The 24,075-nt window shown below is 33.4% G+C and overlaps 1 long non-coding RNA gene across 3 annotated transcripts in view; it reads left to right on the top strand.

Moving 5' to 3' along the window:
* LOC109499460 overlaps positions 1-24,075 on the top strand; it is a 111,986-nt gene that overhangs the window by 61,518 nt on the left and 26,393 nt on the right. For all 3 annotated transcript variants that reach the window (XR_006597122.1, XR_002741532.2, XR_006597121.1), the window contains one exon: positions 12,438-12,515. This is a non-coding gene — a long non-coding RNA (uncharacterized LOC109499460). The remainder of the gene's footprint in view (positions 1-12,437; positions 12,516-24,075) is intronic.

Genomic DNA, 24,075 nt, shown 5'->3' with positions numbered 1-24,075 from the left:
TTTATATTAATACTCATTTTAAACATTTATTCAGTAGGAAATTTTTAACTAATATACATTTATTCTATTTTCTAGTCATAACTGATTGTAGTCCAAAAGAATTCAGCATTTTTGTCTTTTCAAATATCTAAAGGTAAGATAATCAAAACTGAAACGAAGAAACGTCCTACTCTGAAGTCATATCTTCTCAATTAGACGGTACATTTTTTGAGAGTAGAGACTCCATTTTCTTTTCTAGGAAAAAAAATTAAGCGCAAAGCTAATGGAACACGATTCTTCAATGGAAAGTGAAGAGGGATGGTGTCAAACATTCTTTCTTCTTTGCCATGCTTGGAAAACTTTTTTTGTGAGATTCTAGTTAAAAGAATATGTGATACACACGCACATACACACACACACAAATATTAATTACTCAGCCATAGAAAAGAATGAGATGTTGATATTTAAAACAAACATGGATGGACCTAGAGGGTATTATGCTAAGTGAAATAAGTCAGACAGAGAAAGACAAATACCACATGATTGCACAAATATGTGGGATCTAAAAAGCAAGCAAAGAAAATAGAAATTAAAAAAATAGACTCTTAAATATAGATAACAAACTGGTGATTGCCAAAGGGCAGGTAGGTGAGGGCACAGGTAAAATAGATAAAGAGGATTAAGAGGTACAAACTTTTATTTATGAAATAAGTCCTGGAGATGTAAAGTATTAGCATAGGGAATATGTTGTATTGGGGCCAACTAAAGAAATTAGGAATCAGCATTTTGAAAAGATTAAAGTGGAAAGAAAATGTAAAGGAATAGACTATCAGAAAGACATGATATGATGCTCATGTACCTTGTTCACCATGTTTCTGTATCATAGAACACGGGAACATCCTGTGAAGCTCCAAAGGAATACATTTAGGATAACCAAGAACCTTTATTCTCACAGTATATACTAGGGCTAAAGTATGCTTTACTGTAAGAGTTGGTGAAGCATAAGAACAAACTGATTCACAAATGTTTTGGTAAATTATAATTTTTTACCTTCTAATTTATAGACGTATATACATATATAATTATATAATTATAATATATATATATATAGTCTTCTATATCTTTTTTAAAAGCATTACATGAAGCATAGAATATAGTTGATTTCAAATAACAAGAGGTAAATAATATTTATGGGCAAAAAATTAAGGAACTTCTGGGCCAATTTATTTGACACATATTTATCGAGTGGCCTGTATTGAGTGTCCTGGACTATTCTGGTAACCTAAAGTGTGCATAACAGCTCATATTCTTCTGCTCAAGGGCCTTATATTTGAGTTGATAGAAAAAACAGTAAACAAAGTAAGTAAAATGATTAGAAATTCTATGGTAAAAAATAAAGAAAGAAAAAGGGATAGAGTTGATGAAGATATTCACTTAGAGTATCTCGGCAAAGTTACACCGAGGTGATATTTGCATAAAGATCTGAAGCGGGTGAAGGAATAATTTATGGGAACATCTGGAGGAGTTGTCTAGACATTTCAGAAACAACTAAAAGACCATTATGAATGAAGCACAGTAATGGGGAGATGTGGGGGAGAGTAGTTGATGATGAGAACAGAAAAGTATGTAGGTCATTTTGAGGGGTAGTACTTCTCAAATTTTAATTTGCATGTAAATCACCTGGGTGGCATATTAAAATGAAGATTCTGATTTAAGATGCATAGAGAGTTTACATTCCATACAAACTTCCATTCAGGTGATGCTGTTACTATTGGTCTGTAGATAACACTTAGAAGAACAAAAGATTGAGACTTGTATGCCATTGTAAGGACTTTGGATTTACTTTGAGTGTTTCTGGTTAAATTGTGCCTCCTCCCCTCCACTGCCACCAAATAAATTAAGGTGGTAACCCCACTGCCTATGTATATGACTTAATCTGGAAATAGGATCTTTATAAATATAATCATGTTAAGCTAAGGTCACAGTAGATTGGAGAAGATGGGTGTTAATCTAATAACTAATGTCCTTATAAAGAGGGAAATTTGGGCAGAGACACACAGTAAAGAAAGCCATGTAAAGATGGAGGCAGAGTTTGGAATGATGCGGTTGCCTGACCTAGAACACCAGAGATTGGTGTGTCACCACAGCTAGGATGAAACAAAGAATGATCTTCCCCTGGAGACTTTAGAGAAAGAATGCCCCTCCTGATTACTTGATTTCAGACTTTTAGCCTCTAGGATTGTGACAGAATAACCTTTGTTGTATCAAGTTACCCAGTTTGGGTAGCAGCCAACAGCCTCAGGTAACTAGTGCCCTGAATGAAGTAGAGGAATTTAAGAAGAGTGGCTTGATCTTACATAAAAAACAAAACAAAACAAAACAAAACAAAACAAAACAAAACAAAACAACCAACTCCTCCTGGCTGTGGAAGTGAGAATAGGCAGAAGGGCGTGTGGGCAGCCCATAAGCAGGGGACCAGTTGGGAGGCTAGAGCAGGAAACCTAACTGGATATGGAGACATCAGGTTGGAATCAGTGTGGTAGTTATGATCTCATGTAACCTATGTGAAAACTGGAATGTGCATTGAAATTCAACATTTTCAGAGTATTATATACAGACTGTTTGCTCATAATAATGACATTTCCTTATTTTACACCATCAAATTATATGTGGTAAGCTTCCAACTATGTCTGGTTTGACACAGTGCACTGATATGATACCTATTCTGATTGTATTTCAGCTACTGTCACACATAGCTGATGCTACATTACCATATTGATAGCAACTCACCAGTTCTATTTTCTAAACCTCCTACATCAGTTAAATCATATGTATTTATTAAAAAAAATTAACATTAGCTCCCTCTGAGGCTACACTTTGTTCAGATGAGTTTCTTTATCTCATCCTATGCCAAGGTTTATCAAGATTCTCTACGTTTAATTATTTCTGTATAGAGATTTCGACCAACATATTTCCTGTTATCTAATTAAATGCATCTCAGAAGTGTGGCCCCTGGACCATTAGCATTAGCAACACCAGGCATTTGTTGAAATACAGATTATCAAGTGTCCCACAGACCTACTTAATTGGAGGTAAGGCCCAGGAATCTGTGTTTTCACAAGCCCTCCAAATGACTCTGAAGTGTGCTAAAGTTTGAGAACCACTGTTGAGGTTAGTTCAGTCATCAAGAAATAGCATAGGTTTGGATGTGTACATCTTATGAAGCTTACTTACTACCTTTTGGTTTCCTAAAAAGAATGCATCGATAAACAGGCCTATCTTAGATCCCATTAAATGGATTATGCTATTAAATATTAAAATGCTTCCCTTGTATGAAGTTGTAACTGCCAGTCTATTCCAAGGTGTGTGTGTATATATGTATGTGCATATATATATATATATACGTGTATATATTTATATATACATATATACACGTGTATATATACATATATACACGTGTATATATATATATATAATATATATATTATGAGCATAAACTTGAGCATGTCTCAAACATGCAAAGAAATAATCCAACATTAGGAAATAAATTTGCAGTGAATCAGAAACTTTCTCTGTCTTATGCTTAAAAAATCTATATTTGAAGATGTATATGAAAAACAGAAATAAAATAAATTGTTTAAACATTCATTTATATGTTACTATATGATATTAAATCAACATATGGCCAAAATTACAACCATGAACTAAATTCTAAGCCTAATGGAACTTTTTCCCCCTTTCTCTTTTGCACCTGCTTAATGGACATGACCCTTAGCAGCTCTATCAATAATAGAAATAATAGCCCTTCTATTCATTTAATCATCAACCCCTCACAAAGGCTCTGTGAAATTGTAGGTATTACTGACTTTGATTCTTCCTGGGGTTTGTTGCCTTCTGGTTGCATATGGGATACTCAGTTACAGTCACTCCTTGGGAGGGTCACTTAGTACTTTCAAGCCCATAGTTTCAAAGAAGATTTGTTTTTTTTCCCACTAAAGAAAGACTAAGGCAGGAGAAGAACTGAAAGTAAATTGCCCATTTTAAATGCAGCAAAAACCTCACAACACAACACAGGAAGAACAGGGTCCACTGGCCAGTGGGGTACAAAGGTGGGCCTGGTGCTACAGCACCGTCTGCCCTTTCCCGTGGCTTCTAGCTTACAGTCATGCTCACATTGTCTGGTAAAAATCTCCTTGGGGATGAGGTCTGGCTTCAACTGCTGCTGCTCAGTTATGGTCTCCTGTGCCATATGATATCTCCAGGCCCTCTGGAATAATAAAGACACTTTCAATCTTACCTCACACTGTGAATAGCTGAGTATCATATGGTGGTAGTAATTGGGAAAAATGACTCAAACACTTTCAAAATTTGCAGAGTATTTATTGTCGATTTGGGGACCCCTGCTTTTTAAGTGTTTTGGAATACTTTTTAAAGCAACTATTCTCTCTGGCTATTGAGCTGTGACAAGCTTGCTGTTTTATTATTTATTTATTTATTTATTTATTTATTTATTTATTTATGTCAGAGTTTGGAAGGAAGAAGAGTGGAGAAAAGATCAGATTGAAAGAACACTCTATATGAATAAGTTGTTATTAGTTAAAACATTTAATGTATTTTAAATACAAAAGTAGCAATTTCAGGTTCTATCTATATATAAGGAGAATAGGAGCTCACTTTAGAAATTAAGATATGTTATAGAAAAAACAAATTTTATATATTTCTGGTATTCTTGAGATTGTGCCTGACATCCATATCCAACAATATATTCATTTTAAAATTTATTGTTGTTATTCTGTTTGTATAAAAGATTGTCATCCATACGGTGGCCAGTTTTTGTTTTTGTTTGTTTTCTTCTGTATCCATAAAGAATCAGATAAGAAATAGACTTAATCATTGTTAAAGAAATTAATTAGGCTATAATTAAGTAGCAAAAATATACTGATTAACAAGATGATTTATTACCAGAACTGGCTACCAGTGATATTTTCAGCTTAAGTTGAGAGGTTCTTGAAATTTGAGAAATTATTTCAAGCTATAGTAACCTCTTTTGAGGGTTTAAAATATTTTATTCTTAGCATCTGGAGATTGTTCTATTATTTTAGCCTCTTTCAGATATTGTTCTATGATTTAGAATTTCTCTGTTCTCAACTGAATGCAAAAACATTTTATCTTAGAATAAGAAACAACATTGGGAAATAAAAACTAATAAGATACAGTACTCACTCTTAGGGAACTATGACACTTATTTGGAAACATAGGAGGCATTCTACCAGAATGTTCCATCTTTAAAGATTCAGATGAAATGTCACCATTCACATGAATGTTTTCCTGATGTGACAGAATATTTTATCTTTACCAGTGTGGTAGCAATACTGCATTAGAACATTGAACATTATCTACTTTTATCTGCATAACCACCCTTCTATGAACTTTCAGGGAAGGATCTGTGTTTTCTGATTTTTTTTTAATGCTATGAGTAATGGTAGGCATGGTCTTTGTGCAGAAACATGTCAAAAACATGTTTGTAATTGTGATATTTTATTTTATTATTTTATTTTATTTTATTTTATTTTATTTTATTTTATTTTATTTTATTTTTTTTGAGAGAGTGTGCACAAACAAGGAAGAGGCAGAGAGAAAGAGAGGGAGAGAGAGAATCTCAAGCAGGCTCCATACCCAGCATGGAGCCAAACATGGGGCTTGATCTCACAACTGGAAGACCATGACCTGAGCTGAAATCAAGAGCTTAACTGACTGAGCCACCCAGGTGCCCCTATAATCAGGATCTTAAATATGCATATGAATAAAGACAAAATTAGACACATTGCACAGGTAAGCGTTGCCTGAGGTATTGGAAATAGCATGTTAAAAGGTCATCATATACTCAGAACCTTCTAGAATTGAAAGTATCTTGGAAATAATTTCTTTCAATTTTCTTGGATTCCCCAGATAAAATGGAAGTTTAGAGAGGCTAAGTAATTTTCCCTAAGATGCAAATTTAGTTGTTGGCATGTTATATGTTCCTTAACACATAAACTATTGAGTTAATGGTAAGGCAATTATATCATACAAATGTCTGGTAATATCGTTCAGCAATTAAGCATTAGATTAATAACACTTTAATAAATTTTACTTAAAAGCAATATATTGTTAGCACAATCATTCCTTTCTTAAATATGCCTCTTTTGTACGAGTAGAATCATATTTTTGCTTTGGCTTCAAACTTAACAAAGCTGGTTTAGACATTGGCTTCTTACATATAAAATGGGAGGGAGTAAGTCTGTGTGTGTGTACACAAGTGTGTGTGTGTGTGCGCGCGCGTGTGCGTGTGCGCGCGCACGCGTGTGCGCGCGCACGCACGACTGTATACTTTGGATAACCTTTTAGAAAATGCCTGAGGCATAGTTTGTAACATCATCACAAAAAAATCAATACAACAGACTGCATAGGAAATGGCATTATGTGTATCAGAGCCATATGTGTCCAAGAGGGTGGACAAAGAGAGTTATCATTGCAAGCTACTGCCCAGCAGGATGGCTTTTGCAAGGATATGCATGACACAGCTTTTTTTCTTCCACTGTGAACAAAGAACTTGTCACCTCCCCAGCACATTCATTCTCCTCTGCATGGAGTTATGTGGCCCATGCTGACTTTCGGACCTTGACCTGCAAAAATTCCCTTTGGAAATGCCTTTCATTTAGATTATTTTTGAGAGAAGCTGGCAAAGCTGAATTAAATAGTGAATCATAGGCATTGTAACAGCTTACTATTTCTTTTTTATAAGAAAGATGTCTTATCTTGAGAAAAGGCTATATGCTTAAATAATATTGGCTTTGTCTTTCTCCTCTTAATTATCATGTGTTCAATATTCATTAGAAAGCAAATTTTTATGAATATTTTTTTAACTGAGAGTTTTGAGAGAACATTTTCAACACCTTTCCAAATCCAAGTGAATATCTTCAATAAATTTATTTACTTATTCAGTTTTCTTTGAGGCCCAACAAGTTGCCAGATATTGTCATATCCCTAATATATATATATACATGAGGACCTAAAGATGTTAATAAAGTTTGAGCTGCTTTGAATATTGTCATTAGAAATTTTCAAATGGTTAAGATTTGGGGTGCCTGAGTGGCTAAGTCGGTTGACTGAGGTCATGATTAGTTGACTCAAGTCATGATCTCACTGTTCTTTAGTTCGAGCCCCATGTAGGGCTCTGTGGTGACCGCTTAGAGTGTGGAGCTTGCTTTGCATTCTCTCTCTCCCTCTCTACTCCTCCCCCGCTCATGCTGTCTCCCTCTGTCTCTCAAACATGAATAAACATTATTAAAAATTTTTAAAAATCAAATAGCTAAGGTTTCCTTTTTTTTTTTTATTTTGACAAGACTGCTTCATAGATGGCCTTGGGAACTTCCATCAGAGGACACATAATGCCACATTCTTCTCTTAATGATGTTAGCAGCAAGTGATCAATGCCTTGATTTGTTAATTCATCAGACACTGCAAAATCATGGAATTCTAATTATATCATTCCTTCTTCATTTATTAGTTGGATTACTTTTATGAACAGAAACTTGCCCTCATCAAATTTTGATTATCCTTATGTATTCTTTCCAGGGGAAAGACAGGATAAATGATTGTTTTCACTTTCATTTTCTAGTTTTCACAATACTGATTTGGTTTCCTAACATCTTTTGAATTTGACTGCTAAGTATTTTTTTTAATACCATCATGAACTAATGTAATTAGATATATTTAATGTGTTTTAACTCATTGCATTTATTATCGGTCCCCAAATGTTTCTGTCTGGACAGTGGGTCCTTTGCTAGACCCTAATAGTCTTTGATGGCTTCCTTAATTTCTGGTATGACAAGATATGCCAGACTAATTTAGTGTATATCTTTATCAGATGCCATTTCTCCTAGGAAATTCAGTTCTAAATTTTAGTAAGAAACTATACTTAATGGTAAAAATCTGTATACTCATACTCATTGTGACTGAGTGGCCATGTTTCTAGGCATTTTCAGTAAACACACATATGTGGTGTGTATTTGTATACATATACATGTATCTTCTGCTTTATAATATATAAATCTGATTTCTGATTTAGGATAAGAGGATTTTTATTCGACTTACTCATTTAAAGTGTATCTAATTTCTTCTAAGACAAAATACTGTGTTTTTTTAAAAAAATGTTTTAACATTTATTTTATTTTGAGAGAGAGACCAGAGCATGAGGAGGGGAGGGGCAGAGAGAGACGGAGACACTGAATCCTAAGCAGGCTCCAGGCTCTGAGCTATCAGCACAGCTGGGCTCCAGCTCATGAAGGAGTTCATGACCTGAGCGGAAGTCAGACACTTAACCCACTGAGCCACCCAAGCGCCCCACAAAAGACTGTGTTTTTAGTGTTACGAATATAAATTCTATTTGCTTTTTCCCACCCTACACCAACAGCATTCACAGAGTACAATACCAATGTTACCACCAAATACATAATTACTAAAAGCAGCTCAAGTTTATTTTTCCAATTGTTTCAGTTCCTACCGAAGGGTATATCCCACTAAAGATATACAATCAAATTACCATATCTTAAAATTAATTGGAATAGTTTTTCTCTTTCTTCTTTATGCCACTAACTGTTTATACAAGTTCACTTGTTTCGTATTATTCTTGGTTTTCAGAGACTGCTTCATTCAATTTCATTTTGTTTTATGATTAGGTGGAATATTTACATTGTTCTTACAGAAAATTTGTAAAACAATGTTTATTCAAAGAAAGGTAGCTCCTGTCTTCACATTCACTCTACCCTATTCTATTTCTCTCATTATATGTAAACATTTTAAACAAATGTTATGGCTTATTCATTTGCATTTTTTAATACTAACAGGCACACACATTGTTCTTCAATTGTATCCTTACAATTTAAGATCAATTGCAGCACATTGACTGCATTTGTATTTTGCTCTTTTATGTAACAATATATATAAAGAGATCACCACGTAGCAATGTTTAGAGGAATTCTTCATTTCTTTTTCAACTACACATTACTGCACTTTGTGGATATAAATAATTTATTCAACTAATTCCCTATGACGGATATTTGATTTGTTTCCAGGGTTTTTTGTTTGTTTGTTTGTTTGTTTGTTTTTAGTTACTTATAGAATGATGGGAAAAAATTTTTGAATAGACTACACTCTCATTTAGCCTCTGGAACTATCACATTACTGGAGAATCAGGTGAATGAGGGTCGTGTTAAACAGTTTTCAAGAGCATAATCAGTAAAACAAACATTGTGGGAAATGCCATAGAACAAATGACATGAATTCCTCAACCACAAAGATAAAAATGTAAGGAAAAATAAGACAGAGACCTAGATTAAAAGAAGATTGAGATATTTAGTAGTTGTAATGTATGCTTTTTTTTTGGATCCTAATTAAACAAACCTACAAGAAACAGTTGTGGACTGTATATTTGATGTTAACAAAGAAATTATTTTTAATGATTTTAATTATATAATATAATTAATTATATTAATTATTTAATTAAATATAATTTAATTACTGAACATTACATACTGAACATTTACTGATGAAATAATATATCTCAGATTTGTTTCAAAATAATATTGGAGGGTGGAGTTTGGCCCCAGTATAGATGAAACAAGATTAGCCCTGACTTGACAAATATTGATGCTGGCTGAGGAGTATATGGTGATCCATTATACTATTCCTTCTGTCCTTTATATCTTTTAAGTTATCTATATAGATTTTTAAGAATTCAAGTAGCTGTAATTGATTGGATATTGCTTTCCAGGACAGCCTTGTCTTAAAATATATGTATAGTGTAATTTTCTCTAAGGATTCTGAGACTCTACATATTAACAAAATTATTGGCTTTTAAAATATAAAATGTGATTTAATGCATATTTTACATGCAGGACCTATTCTATTTTAGGTTCTGGATATCATAATGAATGAAGTGTTGTCTGGGATGCTTATTAGTATATAAAAACAGGAAAAGTGAACAAATAAGGATTATGGAAATACAAATAAAGGTGCATGTGAAAATAAAGTGTTCATAGATCCCTCCCCCCATTTTATCACAATTTCTCCCTTCCTTGGAGTAAAAAGTGCTGTGAAAGTCAAGTCTTGTACAAATTTTGTAAGCCATAGGTGACTTTGAAGCTGCAGCTAGGCAGAGAAACCCAACTGTAGTAGCCATACTCAAAAAGGATGACAGAGAAGTTGAATGAAAAAGTGTGTAGAGAAGGAAGAGTACAAAGCACACAGTGATGCAATATAGTCCATCAGTGACTTCTAAAGGACCTACTTCTGGATTGTTGGATGATTTGCACAAATAATCTTAAAATAGAGTAGAATAAATGACAGAGATCAATTGGAGTAGATATTGGGAAATTGCTTTCAGTAGAGTTTCAGTAAATGTAATATTATTTAAGTAAATGTAGTATTAGTATTTGAGAGGCTAGAAATTGCATAGTTTCAAAGGGCTTTATCAGAACATCATGGAACAGAGATAAGTAATAAAGAGGGGAGATATTTGTACTTGGGTAACTCAAAACTTACTTTCCTCTTCTTCCCGATTATGCATTGTTTCTTTTCATGTTGATTATAGAGAGTTTACTCTTCAAAATAAGCTCATTTATGCTTTGAAATTTTACCTATCACCAAAGAAAAGGGAAGTGGAGAGGCAGGAAGTCAGAAATTATTGAGTTTGTGGGTTGAACTCCAAGATCCACAGATGTAGGGAACCTGTCTGATTTTATATACCATTACTATTATTTTTTAACAAGTTTTTTTTTTATTCTTAGAGAGTGTGCAAGTAGGCTAGAGGGACAAAGGAGAGGGAAAGAGAATCATAAGCCAAGAGCTTGACACAGGGCTCGATCCCACAACCCTGGGATCAAGGTCTGAGCTGAAATCAAGAATCAGACGCTCAACCAACTGAGCCACCTGTGTTCCCCTGATTTTGTATACCATTATATCCTGAACATCCAACCCAGAATGTGGGTTATAGCAGACCTGCAATAAGTTCTGTTGCCTAAGTGAATGTGTGCATAAATAGGATGAAAGTGGAAATTAGGTGAAGGAAACAAATAAGGAAAAACAAATAAATAGTTGCAAGCATTAATTACCTGACTAGCTAGCCCTTCTTTTGTTAATGTAGGTCTCAGAGCATAAATGCTCATTAATATTCTCAGAATGATTTGCCACCTGTGACCTTGATTTTAATTTTTTAAACTTCCTTGCCTTTGCAGAACACCCAAAGAGTGAAGCACTTCTTGAATCATGTTTGCTTACTTTCATAGAGGCAAATTTACCTTAATCATTCACTCATTCATTTATCTGTGAATTTTTTTTCTATTTATACCTAACTTTGAGAGTTTTGTAATTATATAGTAATATGAAGATATGCAATCAAATAAAGATGGTATTTAACATAAATCTGTTTTTACTTATATAGAAGTATTTTTATGAGTCAGGGGAGAAAAGAAATCAGAATAACCATATCCAGCACTTTGGGCAATACAAGTATGGAAAGATTTTGTATAGGAAATGAATCTAGAAACTTTAGGAGGTGGCTTAGTTATAGCTAGCACTTCTAGAACCTTAAATCAGTTTTCACTACTGGAAATAAATCCCTATAAGACAGATGGAGCCTATAAACATACAGTGAGAAAGTATCTTCCCGTGTTGTGAGAAATCTGTTATAAAGTAAATACTGACAAAAACCAATAAATTCCAGATACTGAGGTTATACCCATAGAATTTACATCTGTTGAATGAGGCGAATGAGGTAGCAGCTTCTTATTTAATATCAAAACTATGTTCATATATTATTCAACAAATATTTACTGGATATATACTATGTGCCAGGTAGTTTTCAAGATGCTGGAGGCACAATGGTGAACAAGATAAAAAGGTCCTTGCTATAATTTTAGTGTGATTCTAATTTTGGATTGTAGGATTTAGTGGGATGGAGCAGACAAATAAGAAATGTGGTAATTTCAGGTAATGAGGGTTATGCTTAAAATAGAGTAGAATAAATGACAGAGATCAATTGGGGTAGATATTGGGAAATTGCTTTCAGTAGAGTATTCAATTAAGGATGGTCTCTAAAGTTTTTTATTGTTGTTGTTGTTTTGTTGTTTTATTTTTTTAGCTGAATCTAATGAGATAAGGGTCTCACTATTTAAAGGTGTAGGGAAGCACATGTTGACTAGAATGTGAATGAGGCTGAGCAAGGTTTCTGCTTCAGAGATTTTGCATTTGTTCTTTCCTCTGTCTATAAATGATTTAAAATTTGAGAGTAGACAAGACTCCAGCATGAAAAGTCTTTTAGTATATGGTGAAGAATCTTGTTTTTATTTAGAATCTGAGGGCATGTCACTGAAAAAATTTAAGACAAAGAGTGATTTGAGCTACTTTTTATTTTTCAGAAACAATTTGGCCTACTGTGTGGAAAATGAATTGGATGGACCTGGTGAAATGATACAGGAGCCCATTTCACTGACCAGGTGAGAGGAGTGGGATAGCAGCTCAGAGTGAAATAGACATCTTGTGCATATATTTTGGAGATAGAACAAAAGATATTTATGAATTGATTTGATGAAGGGTCAGGGTGGCGGATGTGGATTGAGGCAATATGATAATGGTTCCATATTGAATTATGTGATGGAGGTATAAACAGTTGTTAGAATGAGTTTATAATCTATATTATAGGAAAAATGCATTTATCTTCAATAAGAAAGGCAATATGGGCGGGGCATCTGGGTGGCTCAATTGATTAAGCATGGGACTCTTGATTTTGGGCTCAGGTTCTGATCTCACGGTTCGTGAGATGGAGCCTGGTGTCAAGCTCTGCCTTGACAATGTGAAGCCTGCTTGAGATTTTGTCTCTCTCTCTCTCTGCCCCTCCCCTGCTTGCTCTCTATCTCTCTCTCAAAATAAATAAAAATTAAAACTTAAAAAAAAACGAAAGGCTATATGGGAATATTACTGGTTCCCTTGAAATTAAACTGGGTATTAGTGTCCCACCCCAACTGAATTTCAGTTAAACATTTTAAGTTTCTATTATATGTAAGACTCTGCTCTAGAGGCTACAAATAGATTTCCGGCTAACGAATATTAATATTTTCAATGCAACAGATGATGTTTTAAATTCTTTACCTGTTAACTCATGTAATACTCTATGCCTTAGACATTTGTACTATTATTATTACCCCTATTATATATGAAGGAACTGAAATGCGGAGAAGTTCAGTGAACTTCCAAAATCCCTCAGCTGTCAGTGATGGAGCCAGAACTTAACCTAGGCCATTTTTCCCTCAAGCATGGCATAATAATGCCTCTCACATAACAAGATGAAGAATAGCCCACTTTTACATCATGCTTCAAGACTCTTCTACATGCGTTAACTTAGATTCTCTCACTTTATTCCCATCTTTTTTTTTAATGTCTTTTTATTTTTGAGAGAGAGAGAATAGGGGAGGAGCAGAGAGAGAAGAATACAGAGGATCCCAAGTAGGCTCTGCACTGACAGCAGAGAACCCAGTGCAGGGTTTGAACTTACAAACCATGAGGAGAAGTCTGACGCATAACGGACTGAGTCACCCAGGAACCCTTCACTTTATTCTCATCTAATCCTGTTAATAGCCAGGACATATCTGTGTATGTGAGATGTCATTTGTTAAGCTAATGTTTTTTTGATTTCCCACCCTGCAATGATTGTTTCAATTATACCCAGGATGAAATGTTGCAACCCTCAAACTTAACATTCTGAGCCTGAATTTCCTCTAGGTAGTTATGTGAAGTTAGCAAGGTATAACCTCCTCAGATTTCCCTTTCTTGGACAATAAAATGGAAGATATATTAAATGTTACTAGTGACTGATTCATAAACAGAAATTGATTTTTAACAAAAATTAGTTGGTCAAGCAAAGTAGCCAGATACAAAATAAAAAACAAAAATCAATAACTTTTCTCATGAATAGCAACAAGCAAATTAGAAAATGTAATAATAATAATAATAATAATGAGAGCATTACTTCTTTCACATTGGTAACAGAAACTCTTAAAATTCAGCAAATGGGTGGCCTAAAAATCCTAGCAGTTTTAGTATACTATTATGGAGAAAGTTTTCAGATGTTAGTAAAGGGCACACAAAAAGACCTGAATAAATGGAAATCTTTACTATGTTTACAAAAGGGAAAGCTCAACATTGTCAAGATCAAGATGCTGATTGTCCCTAAATGCATCTAAGTGGTAGTTTCAGTTATGATTGTTATAAGGGTCAACAAACAGTTTAAAAGATTAATATTGAAGCCTAATACTAGCAATGAAAGAAACTTTATAAAGAACAAAGAAGAGTGATTTATTCTACCACATAACAGTAGATTGTAAAGCTGTGGAAATTAATAGTATGGAATCTTGGCTTATGAGTGAGTAAATAACAGAGTAAAAAGTCCAGATATAAGTATATGTATATATGTGTATGTGTATATATTTTGTATATATTTTTGTACTCATAATTTTATTTATATTTTCATAATTTATTCATTAAGCTCAAGTAGGACACACACACACACACACACACACTCATAAACACACACATAAAGGAAAAATACCAAAACTAATGGGAAAGAAAACAATTCAATAAATGTCAAGAATGCTATTATTTTTTTAAAGTTTATTTATTGTGTGTGTGTGTGAGAGAGAGAGAGAGAGAGAGAGAGAGAGAGAGAGAGAGAGAGCGCATGAGCAAGGGAGGGACACAGAGAGTGAGAGAGAGGATTCTAAGCAGGCTCCATACTGTCAGTGCAGAGCCTGAAGCGGGGCTTGAACTCATAAACTGTGAGACCCTGACCTGAGACAAAATCAAGAGTCAGCTGCTTTACCAACCAGGCCACCCAGGCACCCCTATCCTATTATATTTTTATGTTATAATAATAGCCTTCTTGGGGCATCTGGGAAGCTTAGTTGGTTGAGACTCAGACTCTTGATTTTGGCTCAGGTCAGGATCTTACGATTTGTGGGATTGAGCCCTACATGGGGCTCTGCTCTGACAGCACAGACCTTGCTTTGGATTCTGATTCCCTCTTTCTCTGCCCCTCCCCTGTTCATGCTCTATTTCTCTGTCTCAAAATAAATTAAAAAAATAAACATTAAAAATATAATAATATAAAATTAATTCATATCTCATATCATATAAAACTAAAATCTAAATAAACTTTAAGCATAAGGAAGCAAACAACAGAAGATAATTAGGGAAATGCAGATTAAAACAGGAATCCCCTTAATCTTAGAAAAATGTAAACAGTTGATAAAGGCAGTCATTTATGGACTTGTGGGGAAAAGGGCTTCTCACACACTAAAAAGGGAATGTAAATTTAAATAGGCATTTTAGAAAGCAATTTGCCAATATTATTTGAAACAAAAATTGCACTGACCTCAAGTAGGTAATTTCCCTTCTAAATATATATCCTTGACAAACAAAGGAAAGGAGGAAAAAAAGAAACTATATACAGACTTTTTTTTTATTGCAACATTAATTGCAAATCAAGATTGTTGGATATGAATTAAAAATCCTTTTGTAGGAAATGACTAAGTGATAGGAATATATCTACCTTGAAATTCTACAAAACACTTAAAGGGAACGAACTAGACCTATAGGTATTAATGTTGTGATTTCTTTAACATATATTTTGAGTTAAAAATCAAAGCAACTTTTAAATACTCATTACAGGAAGATGTAATTTTGTAATTTATGTAAAAAAATTGAACATACAAAGAACACTGTGTATTTATTATGGTTTGGTAAACAAAGACATGATAAAGATCTAGTGATGAAATACAAAAGAGAAAAATGACCTGTGTAATTGTGGTCCAGAAGGAATTTCTTCTCCTATTAGAACTGGTGGAAGATCCACACATGCTGGCATGGCTGCTTCTAGCCTACACTGTTGGATTCCCAAAATATCTCTTTTCTGTGCTTCAATCAGTGGATCGTCACTTCTAAGAGTCTGCATTGAAAACTAAATTTCAAACTGTGAGGCAATTTTAGGTCTCCAGGAGTGTTGCCATCAGATGGGTGTGGAATGTATCAGGAGACTGTATTTACTTGCTGTCTTATATCCTTGATCTCCACGTATGTCTTTGCATATTTGTTTTCTGGTTTATAGTAAACTGAAGTAAAAGCAATCTAAGCCTAGTATCATTTTTTTTCCATTTTTTTTCTATCTCCAGGCTGTATAACAAAATACCACAGACTGGGTAGCTTATAAACAACAATAATTTATTTCTCACAGTGCAAGAGGCTGGGAAGTGCATGATCAAAACACCTGCAGTTGTGTCTAGTGAAAGCCAAGTTCATGATTCATAGATGGCCATTTTCTCACTGTGTTGTCACATAGTGGAAGGGGACAGGGGATCTCTCTTTTCTCTCTTTTCTCTCTTTTAGGAGAGCACTAATTCCATTCATGAAAGCTCTGCCCTCATGACTTTTCCACCACTCACAGTTTCCATCTCCAAATACAGCCACATTGGGGATTGGGTTTTAACTTAAGAATTTTGACGAGACATCATATTCAGCATACAGCAATAACTAGATCACTTTTGTGATCTGGTCTATCTATCTCTATTTATTTTAAATTGCTTTAAGAGGTCTGGAAAGATGAACACCAAAACCATAACAGTGGTTACCTTTGGTCATGGGAGATGAATGGAAGAGGGGGCTGAAAAGCAAAGGTATAGTCTTTGATAAAAACTATCTTTGATTTTGTATATTTTGCTGTACTGTTTTCACTTTTTATTTTGAAATAATTATAAATTCACGGGAGACTGTGAAGATACTACAGTGAGCTTCTATGTTCCTTCTACCAGTTTCTCCCAATGATTCCTTGACATTAAAAAAAATGTTTATTTATTTTGAGAGAGAGAGAAAGAGTGAGAGAATTAGAGAGTGTGTGTGTGAGGGAGAGAGAGAGAGAGAGAGAGAGAGAGAGAGAGAGAGAGAGAGAAAGAGAGAGAAGGAGGGGCAGAGAAAGAGGGAGAGAGAGAATCCCAGGCAGGGTCCATGCTCACTGCAGAAGCCCCACTCAGGATTTGATCCCACCAACCGTGAGATCATGACCTAAGCTGAAATCAAGAGCCAGACACTTAACCAACTGAGCCACTCAGGCATCTCTTAATTCTCTATTCTTAATCATTACTAATTCATTAGATATTGTACACAAAACTGAGAAAAACATTGATGTGTGCATATAGTTGTGCAATATTCTAAATTGTTTTTTCCCACATACATAATTGCTGAATTGAATCATATATAATTTTGAAGATATTTCCATATTGCCTTCCAGAAATGTATCAATTTAAATTCTTATTTGGAGTCTAATAGAGCATTTCATTGGAACCACAAAGGTCCTGCAAACTTTATTTTTAACTATTTCAGTACTTAGTAGTGTCCAGTGCATAGCAGACACTCCAAAAATATTCATAGAAGAAATGAGGACATGAAATAATTTACCAAATTTAAATGCAAAAAGAATAACCTCTCTTAAACCTTTTTTTCCCTATGACTAGTAACAAAAGGCACAATAGTCCTTTTGTCTTATAATTGGAACTTGCTTTTATTCCTATGAAATTTCTTACATTTTTCCCATTAAACTATACTTCTGTTTCCCATTGACTCATATCAATTCTGTGTTAAAAATAATAACTTGTCTGTTATAGACTGTTAATCTTCCCCAGTTTTTAACTTCAAGTTTTGTCTCATATATTGTTAACATAAAATGATTTTCACCTTTGTGTAATCAAAATTTAACCCTTTCCTATATTTCTATTTTTGGTTTTTTGGTTGGTTAATCCTAACAAATATGAAAACATATATGAAATACAAATGAAAAACAAATATGAAATACTCACTTGATCTAAGCTAATTTCTTTGTAATTATCATTTTAATTTAACTTTTGATTGGATATGTTAATATAGAGCTCAAACTATTTTCCTCAGTTAGTTAGTGTCATATGCAAACACTATTTGTTGAATAAAATTTTCTTTCTCCCCTCATTTGAAGAGTGATTGTGAAGAATGCTAAATTATGACATATATAAGAACTGTACCTGGGTTTTTTTTTTCTTGCAATATTTTTAGTAGTCTCAACTTATCTTAATATCTTAGCATTATAAGATATTTTAATATCTGCCAGTGATACCCACACGCGTAATCTTATTTTGAAAAATTGACATTTCAGTTAACATTTAGAAACATATAAAATTCAACAAAACAGGCTTCATGTTATTTGTGATTTCTTATTTTTCCTCATAATTAAATCCCAATGACTGCATCTTTAAGTTTAGTATATTCTTTTGATAGATGCTGAGTAAAATGGTATTGAGGCATCTAACCAATAATTACTTCTTCCTCACTCCCTTTCCCAAAGAACTAAGAGACTATAAGGGAGAAGGCAATTGGGAATTAGAGAGGTAGAACAGGAATATTTATTAGTGAGAAACTTTGAGAAATTTCTTCAAATTAAGGAGGTAGAATACTACCCACATGAAGAGGTAACCTACCCAGGAATTAACTATAGAGGCGTCGATCTAAATACCCTTACTTAGGCAGAAGTTCAGGAAAAAAGAGCAAACGGGGATTGAGATAGTATTTTTTGGTGTTGAGTTGTATGAATTATGTAATTTGGATATTAACCCTTTATCAGGTATGTCATTTGCAAATATGTTCTCCCATTCCATAGGTTGGCTTTCAGTTTTGTTTATGGTTTCCTTTGCTATGCAGAAGCTTTTCATTTTGATATAGTCCCAATAGTTTACTTTTGCTTTTGTTTCCCTTGCCTCAGGAGGCCTATCTGGAAAAAAAGTGGCTATGACTAATGTCAGACAAGTTTCTGCTTGTGTTTCCTTTCATTTCTATGGTTTCAGCTCTCACATTTAGGTTTTTAATCCATTTTGAATTTATTTTTTCTGTATGGTGTGGTCCAGTTTCATTCTTTTGCATGTTGCTGTTAAGTTTTCCCAACATCATTTGCCGACAAGACTGTCTTTTTCCCAGTGGATATTCCTTCCTAGTTTGTCAGAGATTAATTGATCATGTAGATGTGAGGTAATTTCTGGGTTATCTATTCTGTTCCATTGATCTATGTGTCTATTTTTGTGCCAGTACCATAATGTCTTGATTACTACAACTTTGTAATATAACTTAAAGTCTGAAATTGTAATTCATCCAGGTTTACTTTTCTTTTTCCAGATTGCTTTGGCTATTCAGGGTCTTTCGTGGTGCCATACAAATTTTAGGATTGTGTGTTCTAGTTCTGTGAAAAATGTTTATTTTGATAGAGATTGCATTAAATGTGTAGATTGATTTGGGTAGTATACACATTTTAGCAATATTTGTTTTTCCAATCCATGATCATGGACTCTCTTTCCATTTCTTTGTGTCATCTTTAGTTTCTTTCATCAGTGTTTTATAGTTTTCAGAGTACAGGTCTTATACCTCTTTGATTAGGTTTATTCCTAGGTATCTTATTATTTTTTGGTGCAATTATAAATAGGATTGTTTCAAAAAACATTTTTGAAGTAATGGAAAAAAGTATGATCATGATCAATAGTTTGTACAAACACTTAAAAAATTCCAAGGTAAGAAAATAAAAGTGACTTATTTATCCAAAATAGTTTGTGAAGAATTAGACAAAATTATTATAAAACATGGATAAAATGAAGCAGTAAATCTAACAAATCAGTCACTAGACAGTATTCTATTATTGTAGGTTCTTGTTGGATATGATGAACGGTGACTAATTAGTTGGTAACTATTGTGCACTAGTATTATAATACAAAACCCTGTGAGCAATTTTAAACTTCCTTGCCAACTGAAAATTATCTGTTAGCATTTTATTTCAACAAATGAAATGTGTTTGGAATGATTGTAAAATGTCCTTCAGCAATAGTTGTGGTCAGTCACATGACTACAAGGTGATGACAAAGCTGTACACTTTTTATGAACATTATCAAGTAGGCAGCATATGTCTAATGTGTTCTATTACCTTGTCCTCATCAGAGAAGAAGACTGCATTCAAAGTCCTTGAGGTTATTGACAGGTTTTAGTATTTTATAATAATAGATTTTCTTTTGCACTTGAAGTATTATACACACATGCCTACTCCTTCTTTAAAGATAATGTTTAATGAGATAATCTAGATAATCTACCTATTCTAAAAACAGTTCAAATCTTGAAACATTGCTACAACACTTTAAAGACTGAAATATATTTTCAAATACATGGTAGATGCAGCCTATACATCAATGAAATACACATCAATGAAATGCAAACAATTTAGTGAAAAAAAATAATGTTTATTTATTTGAGAGAGAGAGAGAGAGAGAGAGAGAGAGAGAGAGAGAGCGAGACTCTGTCAGTGCAGAACCTGATGCAGGGCTCGAACTCACAAACCACGGATCATAACCTGAGCCAAATTCAGATGCTTAACCGACTGAGTCATCCATGTTGAAAAGTTTGATAAAGCTCAGATAGTATACTTTAAAATACAAGCTACATTTTTAGAACAATTTTGAAAAAGAAATGAAAGAAAGTAATAGGCTTCTGATATGGATGTATATAGAAGTTCTTTTGTATTTACATTTTTAGGTAAAGAATTTTAAGGGAAATAAGTAAAAATTAGTCAAATCCAGTAAAGGATTAGAAAATCAAGGAATGGAACTGTTAGAAATTGTTCTGACCCCAGAAACAAGTTGTTACAAATGCTCATATAATGCCAAGGCCAGCAATTTAGTTGGAAGAGAGATAAACTTTGAATAGCAGTAATGAATGGACTCTTTTATTATTTGTTTATGCATTTAAACATAGGGAGTAAATCATGTGTTAGAAAAAACATTAGAAAAATTTAAATTTCTTGCTATTTTGATTGCATATGTCACTACCTAAGAAAATCTAAAATGCTGAGAAATATTATACCTCATATTAAAACATTTATGATATTTTTCCAAAATGTGACTACAACCTGAAAAACCTTAATAAAAGTATCAATTGCAACTTGTAAAGCTAAAATACAAAATAAAATAAAGTAGAATAGAATAAAATAAAAGCAAATTTCAGTCATGTTCTTTCTAAAGCAAATTATAGCAAAATCATTGATCTATATTCAGAGTGTCTAAACATTTATGATAAAAAGTATTATTGGCAGATAGAAAGTTAATTCATAAAATCAATAGGTTATTTTCTGTTTTTGTGTGTGTGTGTGTGATACTTTTGTTATTTGACGATCTGTTAACATGATTTGCAGTGATTTCTTTTCTCTAGATAGATATTCACACCCATACCTGACAGTGTATTTAAAATTTTGTATTCTTTTTCTTAAAGAAATCCTACTCCAAATTGGAGTAAGCTCCAGGCACTATAAAACCATGACCTCACAGCACCTTCAGTGCATCATACAAAGTAAAGAACTAAAATTGTGGCTCACAATTTTTGCTTGCCCTAATCATGCAGTGACTCTTAGAGACAAATCATGGGAACCAATAGTTGCTATGGAATGGAAGCCAGTGCAGGATAAAGATGCGTAACAGAGTAATGCTGCATTATGAAGTTCATAATACATGTAGACAAAAAATTAATGCTTAAGTTAGCACAGTATATAAGAGAGTGGTAAATGAGCTATACAATTGTAGGGTTATTAAATGGTATGTAAAGTGGCATAATATTAATTCTTGATGGACTTTCTTGATATCTTTGAGTATCACAAGGCCCCAGAGGCCTAGTCGTGAGTTCTCCTGCTCTCACTAAAAATGCCTCCCACCCAGAAACATCTCCCTGCCTAGGTGGTTCCTCCATCAGCTGGACCCCTTGCAACTTAGCAGGTCTTCAACCTAGTATGTTTTTATCTTCCCTTTCACAAAATTATTCAAACAAGCTAAGTATATCTTCCCATAAGGTCCAAGGGTCACCCACATTCTTGTCACTACAAAGCCTGCCTCTCACAGCCCATGCTGCTATGCAACTGCATGCAATCCCTGTAGCACTGCATGACTGGCTGTAGTTACCTTCCCTGAGGCTGTGAGTGAATGTGACTAAAAAAAAAAAATCTTGCCAATCTTATGTATCCGGTACCAAGTATCATGTGTTTGGACACTATGTATTATTTAGGGCAGCAGATCCTATAATGGAGTGAATAGGGGGTGATGAGAAATAGTGGCAACAAAATGCTATGGCAAAAAAATATTTGTTTGATTAAAGAAAGTAAGGAAGGAAGAAAACATATTGGACAAATCAAAAGCAAATAGGAACATAGTAGAACTAAATGAAATCAAATAAATTATAATAAATGAAAACAGATTAAATGTTTAAAGATATAGATGTTTGATTTGATTAAAAGTGATAATGAGTTACAAGAGATACATTTTAACTTTACTGATAAATATATGGCCAAAAAGATCAGTAGGAGTATAGGGCCCTCTAAATGGGTATTTATAAAATAATCTGGGGTGCTTGGGTGGTTCAATCATCTGAGTTTCTACTTCAAGAAGCTAGAGAAAGAAGAACAAAATAAAAACTAAGGAAAATAAAATAATAGTAAAGATAGAGATCACTGAACTAGACAAAGAAACAATTGAGAAAAATCAATGACATTTGAAATAATTTCTCTGGAAACATCAATAAAATTGATAAATTCCTGTTTAAGTGGTTAAGAAAAAAAGACTGCACAAAAGACAAATACTAGAAATAAAAAAGGGTGAAAAACTGAGATCCTAAAGGTGTAAAATACTTAAGGGTTATTATGAACCATTTATGCCAATAATTTGGCAATTCAGATGATATGAACAAATAATATTGAAATAAAAATAAATAAAAAATTAAAATAGTTTCATATTTGTAAAATTAATCATATTAATAACTTAAAATTTCCCCAGAGAAACCTTCAGGCCTAGATGGATTCTATCAAACATGAAGTAAGGAAGGACCAAAAACCCCTCAAACCCTACATTGTACCATACATAGAAGTTAATTCAAAATAAATCATATGACTATGATTAAAAGCTCTAATTACAGCTGACTCTTGAACAACACAGGAGTTGGGGTACTGATCCTTCCATGTAGTCAAAATCAGTATAATTTTTGAATACCCCAAAAGTTTAACTACTAATAACATCTGTTAACCAGAAGCCTTACTGATGTTGTAAACCCTTGATTAACACATATTTTGTATGTCAAAGGTATTATATAGTATATTCTTAAAGTAAGCTAGAAAAAAAATCAAAGTTAAGACAATCATAACGAAATGCAAATACAGTGTTACACTGTCTCAAAAAAACTGGAGTATAAGTCAACCCACACAATTCAAACCTGTGTTGTTTAAAAGCAAACTGTATGAAGTTTTTAGGAAAAAAATAGTCTCCTGATCTTGGAATAGGTAAATATTCTTTAGGAATCAAAAATCACAAATAAAAGACTACAAATAAGATTTTATCAAAATATCTCATCAAAGGTACCATTAAAAATAAATAGGTAAGCAGCTGGCTGAAAGAAAATATTTGCAATGTATATATCTGACAAAGGATTGTGTTCAAAATATGTAAACTACTATTACAATTTGATAAGACAAACCTCATATAAAAAAAGGCCAAAAATTTAAAAAGACATTTCAGAAAGGAAGATATACACAGGGCAAATAAGCATATGAATAAGTTTTCACCAATAGCAGTTATTTAGGAAATGCTAATTAAGCTACATGAGATTTGATATGAATGGTTAAAATTAAAAAGACTGATATAATTAAATGCTGGTGAGAATGTAGAACAACCAGGAATTTCATACACTGCTAGTGGGAGTGTAAAATGGTGCAGCCATTTTGAGAAAGTTTTGCATTTGCTTATAAAGTTAAATATAAACCTCTGCTATCACCCAGAAATTCCCTACTAGGTATTTACCCAAGAAAATCATAAATAAATAAATATATATATATATATATATATATGCATAAAAACACTTATCAGTAATATTCATAGCAGTTTTACTGAAAATAGACAAAAATTGGATATAACCTAAATGCCT

This window comes from Felis catus, chromosome B1 (genome assembly GCF_018350175.1).
Source record: "Felis catus isolate Fca126 chromosome B1, F.catus_Fca126_mat1.0, whole genome shotgun sequence".
Classification (NCBI taxonomy): Eukaryota; Metazoa; Chordata; class Mammalia; order Carnivora; family Felidae; genus Felis; species Felis catus.
This window is presented reverse-complemented; position numbering and strand designations above follow the sequence as displayed.